The sequence below is a fragment of the Ursus americanus genome, chromosome 16, assembly GCF_024610735.1.
Source record: "Ursus americanus isolate L20-20 chromosome 16, mUrsAme1.1.p, whole genome shotgun sequence".
In the NCBI taxonomy this organism is placed as follows: domain Eukaryota; kingdom Metazoa; phylum Chordata; class Mammalia; order Carnivora; family Ursidae; genus Ursus; species Ursus americanus.
The window spans coordinates 50,362,428-50,375,752 of record NC_142142.1 but is presented as its reverse complement, the minus strand read 5'-3'; the positions used below and the strand labels follow the sequence as shown (position 1 = coordinate 50,375,752).

General features: G+C 56.2%; 1 protein-coding gene across 5 annotated transcripts in view; it reads right to left on the bottom strand.

Moving 5' to 3' along the window:
• Positions 1 to 12,536, bottom strand: part of FXYD6 (FXYD domain containing ion transport regulator 6) — a 35,443-nt gene extending 22,907 nt beyond the window's left edge. The window contains exon 1 of one of the 5 annotated variants that reach the window (XM_045797870.2): positions 12,258 to 12,536. The gene's annotated coding sequence lies outside the window, so the exon portion shown is untranslated. Of the gene's footprint in view, positions 1 to 7,753; positions 7,916 to 11,916; positions 11,938 to 12,257 lie in introns of those variants that run through there. The other 4 variants (XM_045797867.2, XM_045797868.2, XM_045797869.2 and 1 more) reach the window with 4 other exon arrangements.
• Between the last annotated feature and the right edge of the window lie 789 nt (positions 12,537 to 13,325).

Sequence of the window (13,325 nt, the reverse complement as noted above, 5' to 3'; positions counted from 1 at the left end):
CAGCAGGGGGAGCCTGCTTCTCCCTCTGCCTGCCGCTCCCCCTGCTTGTGCCCTCTCTCTCTTTCTCTCTGTCAAATAAATATAATCTTAAAAAAAAAAAAAACTTGGGGAAACTGCGTACAGGGGGGATTATGTTGGCTCCCTCTGTACGATCTGCTCAATACTTCTGCAAATCTATAATTGTTCTGTACCCCTAACCCTAACCCTGTTCCCCCAAAAATCAAATCTGTTAAAAAAAATAATACAAAATTTTAAGTTCGGTTAAAAGCAAAACAGCCCCCAGACCCATCCCATTGCTCCCACATCTGCTCACCTTCCTGGCAAGCAGTGTGGAGCCCTGTGCCCTGTTCATGGCGTCTAACGCTCCTGTAATAGGAGCTAGGCTTTCACGGTTCAGAACCACAGAGCCAAAATCCAGCAAAGGCTTTTAAAGCTGCATTTAAAGCACGTGCTTTGAGTCCAGCCAGAGGTCACTGATGGCTCTGTGGCCTCCAGAGAAAATCGCAACCTTCTCCCTTGATTTGCATTTTAAGTGCCCTTCAAATAAACATTAAACACCAATTACTCTGTTTAATAACCTAGCTTGGGAAGATTGGCCCCTTTACGAAGTTCCAAAGAGGGGCTGATGAACAAAGAGGACTCAAAGCCTGGGACCGAGGAGAGAGCAGAGGGTGGCAATGCTGGAGCAGGCCCGAGGGGGCTCACAGGGCTGCGACATGTTACTGAGTTCGCTGCACTGCCCCAGGGCAGCTGTACAGCCTACATGCGTGGCGGGGACCTCGGGCCCAGACCATCAGGCTGACCCCTCCCGGGGTGGCTCCTTCCTACTGGGTCCCCCTCATTGCGTTGCAGGGCCCTCAGACGGGCCTCCCTGAGGGGCGCCAGCTCTCGGTCTGCCCCCCACCCTCCTTCTCTCATGGAGAAGGACGGTGCCCCCACAGCTGGGAGGCTGGTGGCTCCACAGGTCCCCAGGCCTCAAAGCTGTTTCTCTAGAGCCCAGACCCAATCCAGTCTGGCTGCCCAGGGCGCGTGGGAGGGACAAAGCTCCTCTATTATGCAGAGAGGACTTATTCTTTTAACCCAGAGGCACCTTGTCTTTAACGTGGAGTTCCTTCTGTGGAAGAGAAACGTGGTCAAATAAAAAGGAGCAACCATGAAAAGAAACAAGGCCCTTTCCTTAGAAAGGGAGACACAGAGTTCATAAGTCACACACATAGGCCTAGTTTCTAAAAGTTTCTCTGGAAAGACCCCAAGCTGATCCACCAGCGGGGGGCACGGTGCCCTGCTGTCAGCCCACCGTCAGTGCTAGCCGGGGGTCTTCGGGGCGCCACGCCAGCCCTCACCCCGCGGGCTGCTCCGAACAGCCCTCCGAGGCAGGTGGGCGCAGCAGGACCGTGTGGCCGGCTCCGGCGCAGCCCGATGACACACGCTGCCCAGAGTGAGTCAGGGAGCGGGGCTGCTGCCTGCTGCTGGCAAGCAAGGGGGCCCGGGCCTCATCCCCCTGGGAAACGCCATCCAGTTCCGGGGAATCTGCACAGAAGCCCCGGGCCAGAGCCCCAGCCGGCTGGGCAGACGTGAGTGAGTCAGGCCAGCCACGGGATCACCCACTCCGCATGGCTGCTGACAAAGGACCCTTCAAGGGAGGCCAGACAAGCAGTCCCAGAGGCAGAAACAGAAACTCGGAGCAGCTGCCAGGGCCGGAGGCCTGGGGCCAGGCCCACGTCACCCCACCCACAGTCAGACCACAGGACCAGGCTGCTTGGCCAGCCCCCTTGCACGGCTCCTAGACAGCACAGCTCTGGCCTGCGTGTTTGAGCCCACGGAGTGCTTTGCATATATTCACACTGTCTTGCTTCACGGTGGCAGTGGCCTGGGGACAAACCCTGACCCACGGGCCTGCACACCTAGAACTGGCCCTAGCTCCAGACGGTGAAGGTGGGTGCATGTGCGCGTAGGGAGGATGGACCCAACCTTGTTTGCCTTCACTGCAGGAAACACACCGTCCCTCCCTCCTGCCACACACCCTCCTTCCCCTGCTCCCCCTGAGCCAAGGCCCCCACCTCTTCCCACGTCCTGCCCTGCCATCACTAGCCTGTGTCTCCCCCATCAGACTATGAACTCCTTGGGGGCAGAGGCACATTCTAGGCATCTCTGGAGCTCTAACACTTAGCACAGTAGCTGTTCAAGAAATGTCAAGGATGCAGGGAATGGACGTGCGGGATCATTCCCCTTGTAGTTATAAGCCAATCCAAGCTCTGAACAACCTGAACTTCTACATAGGATTTTTAAAGAATTTAAAACCTCCCTCAGCGCCCTGCTCTCTTCTACTGCCTCATTTCGGCTCTCTGGGGCTCTGTCACCAAAATGGTATGATGAAACAGCTTCCTTCCCTCCACTGACGTCAGACCTTTCCTATCCTCCAGCCCTCAGATGGGGGCAAATTCTTGTCTTCTGGACTCTACCAAAGAAACTGGGCACGCGGAGATGACACACGGGCATAAAGGAGCACACGCCTTAGGAGCATGTGGTGTGCACCTGGGTGTGAGGGACAGGCAGGGTGACAGCTCCGAGGGACGAGTGGGCTTTCCACACCTCCTGGTGGGTGAGGACTTTTTCCCATATGCTCAGTTCACACATGCCCATTGGACTTTCTCCATGTGTCCAGCGCCATGCCGGGCACCGTGGGGGGGACAGACCTTGCCTTTGAAGACGTCAGGAAGGTTGGGGGGAGAAGGCACGTGTGCAAGTCAGTAAAATGCACGCACGGTGAGCTGCGCACTCTCGGGAAAGAATCACCAGGGCGTTCAGCAGGCCAGGCAGCAGGAAAGCATTTCTGTTTGCTGGGAATTCGGAAAAACTATTTGAAAGAATGAGCACTTGAGAGGAGCCTCGAAGGCTGATGTAATAATAGTTACTCCAGTCTCATGATAATAATGTCATTACTCTCATCGTTATCATCAGAGCAGCTAATATCTACTGTTCACTAAACGCCAGGACCACGCGAAGCACCTTACAGAGCCAACCCTGATTATCCTCACGCTCATCTGACAGATACGGAAACCGAGGCTTAGAAAGTTAAGAAAAGTAGGAAGCATCAGAATCCAGATTAAAACCCAAGTCTGTGTGTCTCCCAAGGCCACCAGCCCCTGCTCAGCAGGGCCAGAGTGAGGGCTCATTCCGGGCAGGGCCTGAGTGCAGGCAGACCGGAGGCAAATACAAGGCCAGGGATGACCATCTGGGGACAGTGCTGGGAGCATGGCTCTGGCCAGGTTATGAGAGCCTGAGCACCAGTGCCCGGCACCTGTCCTTGTTAATGGACAAGGGAGAGCCGAGGGAGGTGTGATGTAGCGGGACCCCATCTGCAGGATCACTGGGGAAGTGGATCGGGGCTGACAGAGCAAGGAAAGGGGCCGTCACAATGGCCTGGGTGCGAGACTGCGGCTGGGCGAGGTGAGAGGGTGTGTGGGCGAGGGATGGAAGGTTAGGTATGTGTCAGAAAGGGAAAGCGTGTGCGTGTGTGAGCCCACGTGTGCATGAGTGCCAGGCCCTTCCTGCTGAGTGCCGTCTAGGTGGGAGGAAGGGACAGGGCAAAGCAGCCGGTCCCGCTGAGCAGCAGGGCTCAGCCCCGCTGGGCCCTGAGAAGCCCACCCAGCCCAATGCGTTCCAGGGACTCAGTGGACGTTTGTTAAAAGGAGGCCGTGAATGAATTTAAGACCTTGGCCTCTGGTCTCTTCAAAGGCCTGGCTTTGCCCTCTGGCTGTGTGGGGGTCACTCTCATTCCAAATCCCTCCTTCTCAGCCCCCTCTGGCCCAAGTCAGATATTCTGAGCAGCGGGAACAGCCACATTCCCATGGCCCAGCCTGGTCCCCAGAGCCCTAGCCACCTTCCTGGACTACATGGTCCCTTCCCCTGCCGGCTTTCCGCCCTGAATATCTTTGTAACAAATATGTTCCTGTGCGGGCTCCAAGCTGACTCCGTACTTCCCCAGGTCAAGGTCCTCCCTCCTCCTTCCTATTCCAGAGCCGAGAGGATACTGCCAACCTGGTTCCAGGCTTTTGTCTGGGCGTGAGACACTCTGCTGTTCATCATGGACAGAGGGCCGCGCTCAGCAACTCTGGCCACTGACTAGCTGGCCAAAGGCTCTCTCTCCCCAGCACTTCACAGACCCATGACTGGTCACCCTGGATCTCCTCCTCTCCAGAGGCCAGCTCTTTCAACACTCTTCCCAGCCTGTTTTTATCCTGGCACAACAGGACAGGTAGACCAGTGTCTACGAGGGGCCGGCTCCCGCAGCCGGAAGAAGAAAACCAGGTTTCAGCTTCTGGAGCACCTCCTGTCCGACTGGCTGGAGCAGGAGGCTTTCTCCAAAGGAACCAGAGACCAGCCCCTTTCCTGCTCAGCTCAGTGGCAGCCCTGCATTACGAAATAATGAGTACCATTTGGCACCTGGAGAGAAAAGGGCTCTCTTTCAAGACTGTATAAGCTACAAAAATTAGAGGAAGAATTGCCTTAGAAATCATGGAATCTAACCCCCTTATTGACAGATGTGGAAACAGCAGGTCTAAGATTGTGGAGGCTTTCACCTGCTTGAAATCAATCTAAACCATTTCTGACGTCCCCGAAAAGCCCTGTTTGCGTCCAAAAGGATATGTGTGGAATGAATGCACTTGCCCTCGGGGCAGAGCCAGGACTAGAACCTGGGTCTGTGCCTCCGGGCTTGTAGCCTTTATGCCACCGGCTCTCTGCCTCCGGGGGGTGCCTGTCAAGACTGCTTTGCTTCCTCCGGGGCGCTCAGGCGCTGGGACGAGGCAGGTGGGTGATTTGTTAGACAGTGAGTCCTAGGGGCTGCCTGGCACAGTCTGCCCTCCAGATGGCAGACAGCTAAGCCCGACAGGGCTCGGGGGCAGGGGAGCCTGTGCTCTCAATGCAGGTGGGCTGGCTTACCTGAGGCTGAGGGAAGCTTCCAGCGCCTAAGGAACTGCTCTTTCTCCCCTCCCTCTCCTTCCCACACCCTCCCAGTCAATATAATGGAGCAGGCTCTTTGCTCACTAGGGTACCCACCTTGGGCACCCACCCGTTTGGAAGGGACATCTCAGTCCCCAGAGGACTGCTGGCAAGAGAGAAAAGAAGACAAGAGACGTGGGATGGGAGTGTGTGTCACCAATCCTGGCTGAGCTGCCAGAAGGCCTCAGCCACCACTGGGTGCATGATTACTTCTGAGCCTGTCTTCTCAGCTACACGATGTCCTGAGTGGACGTTCCCTCCAGGCCTCTTGGGCTCTGAGAAACCTAGGATTCTCTTCTTCCTTGCCCGAGTGTCCCCAGCAATTAACACCTGGCAGCTACTTAGAACAATTCATTGGATGATTGGGTGAAATGCACCCTCCATCAGTCCAAAAAGCACACAGAGGCCAGGAAGGTGAGTCCACCCTCTGGCGTCTACCACCCGAACACCACAGAAGCCACGGGTCTTGGAAAGCCCTAGAAATGCAGGAGCCCTTTGCAAACCGGCTTCCTCTCCTAGATGCACAGACGTGGCTGGAGGAGCCCTAGGAAGCAGGAAAATGTGCCTAAAGGAGAAAGGGGTGCCGGACCCCCAACAGGAGCAGATCACCCAACTCATACCGTCTTACTGCCTAGCTCCTCTCCTTCCCGCTCTTCCTGGCTTCCCTCTCCTCCCAGTGGCGTCTCTACTCTGTCCTCTCCCACCCTCTTTGCTCTCTTGCTCAGCCACAACCTGTCCTCCCTCCCGTGTGGTGGCTCTGAGCCTTCTGCTGGTCCCGGAGCTGCCAGATCCTGTTAACCAGGAAGACTCGGGGGCTGAGAGGAGACGGCCAGCTCGGGCCAGGAGACTCAGGCTTTCTCGGGGTCAGGGCCGGGAGAAAGCAGCAGAGGAGGGGTTGAATTTCTGGTCTGTGTTGAGCCTCTTGAGTCGAGGACCTAGGAGAGGGACTCCTCTTTGAGGGAATCTGGAAGTGCATTTCTCTCTACCTGCTTCCACAGGGTTCCTGGGGAGATGTCTTCCTTCTGGCCCTCCTGAGCTTTTCCCTACACACACTCGCCAGCACAGAGCTACATGAGGGAGAAAACCACCCTCTCTTCCAGCTCGAGACCTATTTAGAAGTCGTGTGTGTGTGTGTGTGTGTTATGGTTGGTGTGTGTGAGAGCGCACACAGCGGGATGGTGGGGCGGTGTGCGTGGCACTGAGCGTGCTATGTTCCCTTGTGGTCTGTGTGCGGTGAATTTGGCGTGCATGTAGTGTACCTGGTAGGATATACATGTATGTGCAGCGTGCTGATGGAGTGTGTGGCACAACAGAATGCGTGCTGTGTGTGTGTGTGAGAGCGTGTGTAACATGGTATGCGTGTATATGTGTCTCGGTGTCAGGGGCAGTTTGTGACGTGCAGTCAGGAGGACTGGAGGGGGTACGCAGCCACCTCAGTCCCACGTGGGAGCTAGCTGTCCAGGGTCTCCCACCAGAGAAGCCAAGGATAACCAGTATCCAGGCAACCATGTTGGGGGAGGGGAGGAGATATGGAGGTGAGGAATGGGCAGGAAAAAGGAAGGGAGGCTGGGAATTGAAGAGGAGTTTCCATGGCAACTACCAGGGAGGTCACGTGCAAAAGGCTAAGTTGCAGAAACAGACACACACATCCACACATACACAATATGAGGGCGCTGGACCCCCGGGGTGGGGGTCCTTGCATAGAGGACATGGGCTGCCCACTGATCCATCTCCAAACCTGGAAACCCAGGCCCAGCTAGAGAGCACAACGCCCAGGAGACAAAGAAAGTGGAGACAGAGGCCAAGTTGGTGGACAGAAGGCACAGCAGCCAGCCCCCCATGTCTGAGGGTTGGCAGCAGGGGCCTGACCAGGCCCATTTCTCCAGCGTGGCTGCTCCCACCCTCGGATGCTTTCTCTAACCAGCCACCACTTGTAAGAGCCAGAAACAAGCGCCAGGAGCCCAGCCACTCTTCCAACTGTCCACAGAAGCCCAGGGAGACACAATGGGGGAGGTTCTGCCAGGGCCAGCCCTGCTGGGGAAAGGGGCTGGGCATGAGGAAAGGGGAGAATGGGGGATGAGGAAGGCCCCCTGGAAGAAAACAGGGCTGGATAAACAAGAAGGAGGAAAAAAAAAAAAACAAAAACACCAATGCAGACACTGTCATGAATCCCATGCTCTGGAACCCCAGCCCTTCTTTACCTTTCCCCCCATCCTCTTGTCCACCGCCCAGCCCCAGCCCCCATGCCCCCCCAAGCACCAAACCAGCCGCCCCATTTTGTGTTGCTGGTGTGTCTACGCTCGCATCCAGCCACCTCCCCGCATCCAGCCACCTCCCCGTCTTCACATGCCCACGCTCCACTCAAGTGTCCACAGCCTCCCAGTAACAAAGGGGAAACTCCCGCTGGATACAGGGTGGGAGCTGCCCCTTCCCTTTCTCCCAAACACCGAAGCCCCAAGCTTCAGGCAGCGGCGAGTGCGCTGCCGGCCACCAGCTTCGCCCCTACCGCCACGACCATCCTCCCCAAGGAGGCCGCGCTCCTCTTCCGACGACCACCTCGGTGTTTACGGGCCCCCGCGCGTTTCCGCCGCCCCCAGGCCGCCGCGAGTCCGCGAGGGCCGCTCACACCTACAGAAACAAACAAAACCCGGCCGCTCCGGGCGCGGCGACCGGTCCCCACCCCGGCCTCGCGCCCTCCTCGGAAGAGGAGCCCAACTTTGCCCACCCCCCGCCCCGCGCCGCCGCTTACCTGCGCAGCGCGGGCCCCTCGGAGACAATCCCCAGAGGACGCGCCGAGTCCGAGGAGCCTGGGAGTGGCGGGGCTGGGGGCAGGGCGGTGGGCGAGGCTCTCGCGTGTTTCCCGCCTCCCCTCCTGCGCAGGGCTGGGGCGCGCGGGCGGGCGGGAGCTGCGCGGCCGGCGCGTGTGGGAGAGGGGGGCGGGGCTCGGCCGGGCCGAGCTGGGGCGGGAAGGGGGGGCCCAGGCGGCCGCGGTGTCACCGGCCCGCGTCGCGCGCGCAGCCCCTCGGCTCCCGGCTCCTGGGGGGTGAGGGAGGGCGCCTCTCCAAGGGCGGGCGCGCGCCAGGAGCAACAGGAGCCAGCCGAGGGGGCGGGCCCGCGCTCGGGCTTTGCCACCAGCTGCTGCCTTTTGGTTTTCCTCTGGGGAGGGTGGGAAGGCAGCGAGACCCACACAGTGACAGAGCTAGTGTCTCTCTGAAATAGTAAACGGAGGGGAACGGGAAAATAACCCAGCACCAGACACAGCAACCCACGTTAATTGGGAGGCTTGGCAATTAAGGGGAATGTGTACCCGAAGCATGAATGGCTGTGTCGTGGGCGCGTGAGCGCGCTCTGGTTGAAGTTGTCGTTTCCAGCTAGAGCCTGGTGAGGGGCGCGCGGCGGGGCGCTCCCTCGACTGGCAGGTGTGCTGCCCCGAACCCCCTTTCCTGGCCCTGCTGGGTCACGATCCTGCTGCCACCCCAACCTCAGCCTCCAAATTTAAGATGACAGCTGAATTTCAAGATGTAAATCCTAGCTCTGCACCTCTACCTGGGATGTAACCTTGAGCCAATGGCTAAAGGACGCTCTTGAGCCTCAGTTTCCTCACAGGTGACAATGGCTGTGGAACACTCACCTCCTGGGAGGCTGAGCCCAGGAGTTCAGAGTGAGTGCTCAACAAACCGGCTGCCACGGAATGAAGCAGGGCTTGTGGGAAGGGGCCGAATCAGGGCCTGGCAGAGACCACAAAAACACAGCAAAGGCCGGCCAGTGGGTTCATAGCCAGGAAGCCATGCTGCCTGCCACAGGCTGCCCAGCCTGAGCCAGGATGGGGGCAGACAGGACGAGGGGTACCGCCAGGAAGAGACCCAGCCCTATTTCTAACACCCCCACCCCTCAGCCTCAGTATTTATTTGCAAAAAGAAGGAGACTAGATAATCCTAAGGCCACTTCTAGCTCTAACCCGAGATGATTAGATTATTTTAACAAATGATCAGGTCTCAAAACCCCAAGGCAGGAAATAGTCATGAATTCAAAAAGGCTTTGCACAGATTTGGAAGCCATAAGTGGCTCCTGAGAACAAGTGGGTAGCCCCGTCTAGGGGAGACCAACGGGGACGACAGTTCTGACCCCTTGAGCACAGGACCTCGCACAAAGTTGGACATGGTTCTGTGGGTGCCTCTGAAAGCGAAAGCTCTACGCCTGGCTCCAATCTTGCCAGTCCCAAACCGAGTCACCTTTCTGTCCCTGCCTTTTCCTCCACAAGTGAAGACTTGGTGACAGCTGTCCTCCCTCTTCTTTTGAGCTAGGCATCAGAGAGATGAAACCATATGACTTGGTAGGCCCACATCCTTGGGCAAGCAGATTAATCCCTCCCAGATGACCTTGAGTGTTGCCTTTGGGCCATTTCTCTGTGCTGCTCTTTGGAGTTCCTCCTAGTTGGGGACACATCAAACCCAGGCTTTGCTAGCCTGTTTGTGAAAAAAGGAACTCCAAAGCCGAGTCACCCGGAGCAGCAGCCCCTTTCCTGTCAGAGAATTCCACGGTGTTTGACGAAATTACTTCCCGGGAGCAGCTGCGGGCTCTGCAGACCAGCATAAGGGCTGCAAAGGGAGAACAGGAGCTACGATCACTAGAGGGAGACCCATGACTCGCCTCTCGAACTGTGCTTCTTCACAGCTCCCCCAGGAGCACCGATGAAGAAGTCTGGGGTTGGCACCGCCATGAAGTCCACACGAGCTTGTTCTGGGGAGAGTGGCATCTCCCTTCTCGGGGGAGAAGCAGCGCACCTAGCCCCCATGAAATGTGGGTGTGGGTAAGAAAAGGTCGCTAGCTGCTCCTTATTCTTTCAGTACCTTTACTGATGTGAGGAGCCCCTCTGCACTGAGCCCTGGGCCAAGCTAAAGGGTACAACAGTGAAAAGAAAGACATAGTCCCTTATGGCTAACAAGCAAGACGGATATTTATCAACTAGTCCTACAAAGACGTGTGTAATTAAAACCTGGTTCAGAGCCCTGAGGATGTAGCATTTGAAAAGCGAGCCAAAGGGTCAGGAGGTGTTAAAGGGATGAGGTGAAGGAGCCAGGAATTGGAGTGACAGGCAGGATTGGGAAATGATTCCGATGTAGGAAGAGAAGCCACACATGCAAAGGCCCTGAGGTAGAAGGAGCATGGCATGGAAGAAGCCACTGTGGCCCTTGAGCAGGGGAGACAGGCTGGGGTAGGAAACAGATGCCAGACAAGACAAGCCTGGTAGTTCCTGGGGGAAATCCAGCTTTTATCCTCAGGACAATGGGAAGCCACTGAAGGGCATTAGGAAAACTGTTGCAAGCAAGAACTGGGGAGTGGCTGGCTTGGGATGTAGGGGGACCCCACAGTGAGGGGTCAGGGGCTGTGAGGAGAGCAGTGCTCATGTGAAGCTGCGAAATGGGCCTGGCCCCCAAATGAAGAGAGCGTGGCTTCTCTAAAGGCCCTGGGAGCAAAGAGAGAGCGAGCTGGGGCGGGGGTGCCCAGCCATGGCGGAAATAGGACAAGAAAGGCTAGAAACCGTTTCTAAAACACTCCCCACGCATCCAGAATCGGAGCTATGAAAAGACCTAGGGCTTAGAAGGACAGCCTAACTGTTGGGAGCACAAGGGACGGCCCCATGCTGTAAAGCTTGTGCTGAGCTAAAGTAACTACTTTGTTACTACTGTGCTACTAAATACTAAAGCCCCATGTGGATAGCACTTTCTCGGCCCCAGGCACTGCAGCAAAAATAGCCTTTCCGGCAGGTCAGCGCCCCGGGGCACAGCGCTGCAGCCCGACTGACTAGAAGTGGGGGGCCAGCAGAGAAAATTAAAGGGGCAAGACCAGGAGTTTTGGGGAGAAACCCCTACCTCTCCCAGCAGATAACCCTCCAAGGTGGCTTGCGGGGTACCATTTCATCTGGGGGTGCAGACTGAAGAGTCAAAGCCGCTCCTGGCCACCAACTGCTGCTTTCAACCCATTCACCCTCACTTTGCTTTGTGAATGTACTTCCTCCCTGTCCCCCAGCCGAATGCTGAGCCCCCAAACCCCAGGACAGAACCGTTTCCTAACTCCTTGTCTGAAAGAGCTTGCTCACTTCCAAACCTGCTCCTTGAACCTGGTTCGTTCCGCCCTCCCTGTCCTGTCTTTCTTGAACCCCTGTCTTCTCCCTCAAACAGCTTGGGTGGGGCCCTTTGTCGCTTTACACAGTTCCTGGACCATCCAATCCAGAACCATGCTTTTACCATCCACTTAGGGCTGATGGCCCCACACTTTCCAGCCTGGTCCTCACCACCAGAGACCCAGAGGAGTAATGCCCAGGGACCCAGCACCGCCCATGCCAAATCCATCATCCAACCCTTCCCACACCCCAAAGGCGCTTCCCCTCTTGTGTCTTTCTTGAAGCCCTAATGACACTGCCCCCACCCCGTCACTCACCCCGGGAAAGCGTGTACCGTCCTCACCCTTCTCCCCCCACCACTTCTGTTCTAGATCAGGCTCTCTGCTGCCAGACTCCTGCTGGAGACTCGGCCTCGGTCTCCCCACCCCCAGCTATCAACTCTGGTATTTTCCGCAGCTCAGATGTGACTCAAACCTTCAGACACTAGAGTCCGACTTCTTTATACAACGTTCAGTCTTTACAAGCTAGTACCCACCCACCTTCTGTGCTTCATCTCCTGACCCCACTCTTTGTTCTGCCTTCCCCATCCCATCCCCACCCCTGTCACCCCAATCCTTGCAAATGCTGTCCCCCAGCCCAAGAGGGCCACTCACAATGATCCGAATATGTTGCCTGCTTGCCTTCCTCCAATCTTTGTTCAAAGAGTTTCTCTGCTTAAAACATCCCCTCTTTCCCTTCTCCCCTTGTGAGAGTCCTGCCTACTCTGCAAAGCTAAATTCAAACATCACCTTATTGAAATTAAGGCTGTCTTGTCCGTGCTGTCATGAACGGTGTGGTGCCTCGACATTTATAACGGTGTGTATCATCGTCTGGTCTTTACTACATATAACTGCCTGCGTGCGGCCTTAATGGAATGGGATGTCCCTGGGGGCAGCCTGGCCTCTCACTCCATTTGTAAACCCCAGTGTCTTGCCTGGTGACCCGTCTATAACTACTTGAATTCAAGGGGATTGTAGCTCACAAGACCCTGCGTGGCCGTGTCCCAGCGAACCTTCCCAGACTCCTCTTGAGCACTTTCTTCCTTGCTCTCTCAGCAATCTCATGCACCCGTACCCCGGGGCCTGCATACCTGTGTGTGATGCATCTGCTTTGTTCTCTCTTCCCAAGATGAAAGGATGAAGTAGCAGTGTTGCTGAGGTCACAGGGAGAGGTGAGATGAGTGGTGAGCCTCCCGGGGGCTCCGGGGCCAGATCACCTGCAGAGGAAGAGCAGGAGACCCTGACACGACGTTGGGCGTTGAAAAGCAGGACCTCTTCGACAGTGTAGGGAGCTGCGGGGACTAGGTGGTGGCAGGCACCACTGGTTCCCTAGATTTGCTCGGTTTTCTTTTCCCTTTCTGGCACTTTTTACTAACAGAGCTGCAATGTGCTCAAACTACTCATTCTCCAGACTTACTAGGGGTGTCCATGTGACCCAGTTCTGGCCAAGACGATGGCAACAGAATTCTATTGAGTAAGAATTCTAAGAAAGACATGTGACTTTTGCCCTTTGCACTTTTCTTCTCCCTCTTCTTCCTCCTCCTCCCCCTCCTTTGCTACCCCTCCTCTCTTTCCTTCCCCTCCTCTTCTTCCTCCTACTTCCCCTCCTCTTCCTCCTCATCCTTTTTTTTGTCAGAAATATGAATGTGATGCCTGGAGGCAAAGCAGCCATCTTGCATTCCAGAGTTCTTGTCACCTGAGAAAATTCAGCTCCCGTTACAGAAACCGTAGCTGGTTTTCTGTACCACGCAGCCAACACACTCCTCACTGGTTCCAATAGGGTGGAAGAGCTAGGCAGGACAGCCTTGCATCATGAGAAAGCAGAAATTCAGCACGAGCAAAGCTTCCCCGCCTAGAAGACCTCTCCCTGCCATTTACATGAGCGCACACCTGACACACGCCAACCCCAGCACCTCCCTTCCTGGAGCCAGTCCCCCAGGGTCCCCCTTCCTTAGCCACCTTTATAGCGGATCTGGATTTTGAGAAGGGAGGAAAGCAAAGGCAGGCCAAGTGGGGGAGGTCTGAAATAAAATTTCACCCTGTCTTCCCACAGGAAAACTGTAGCATATGTCAGGAAACAAGGCATGCCCGAGCATGCATGAGATTTGTTTCTAAGTGAAAAATCCACCCCAGTCCCATTAGTCTGGAGAACTAATTCT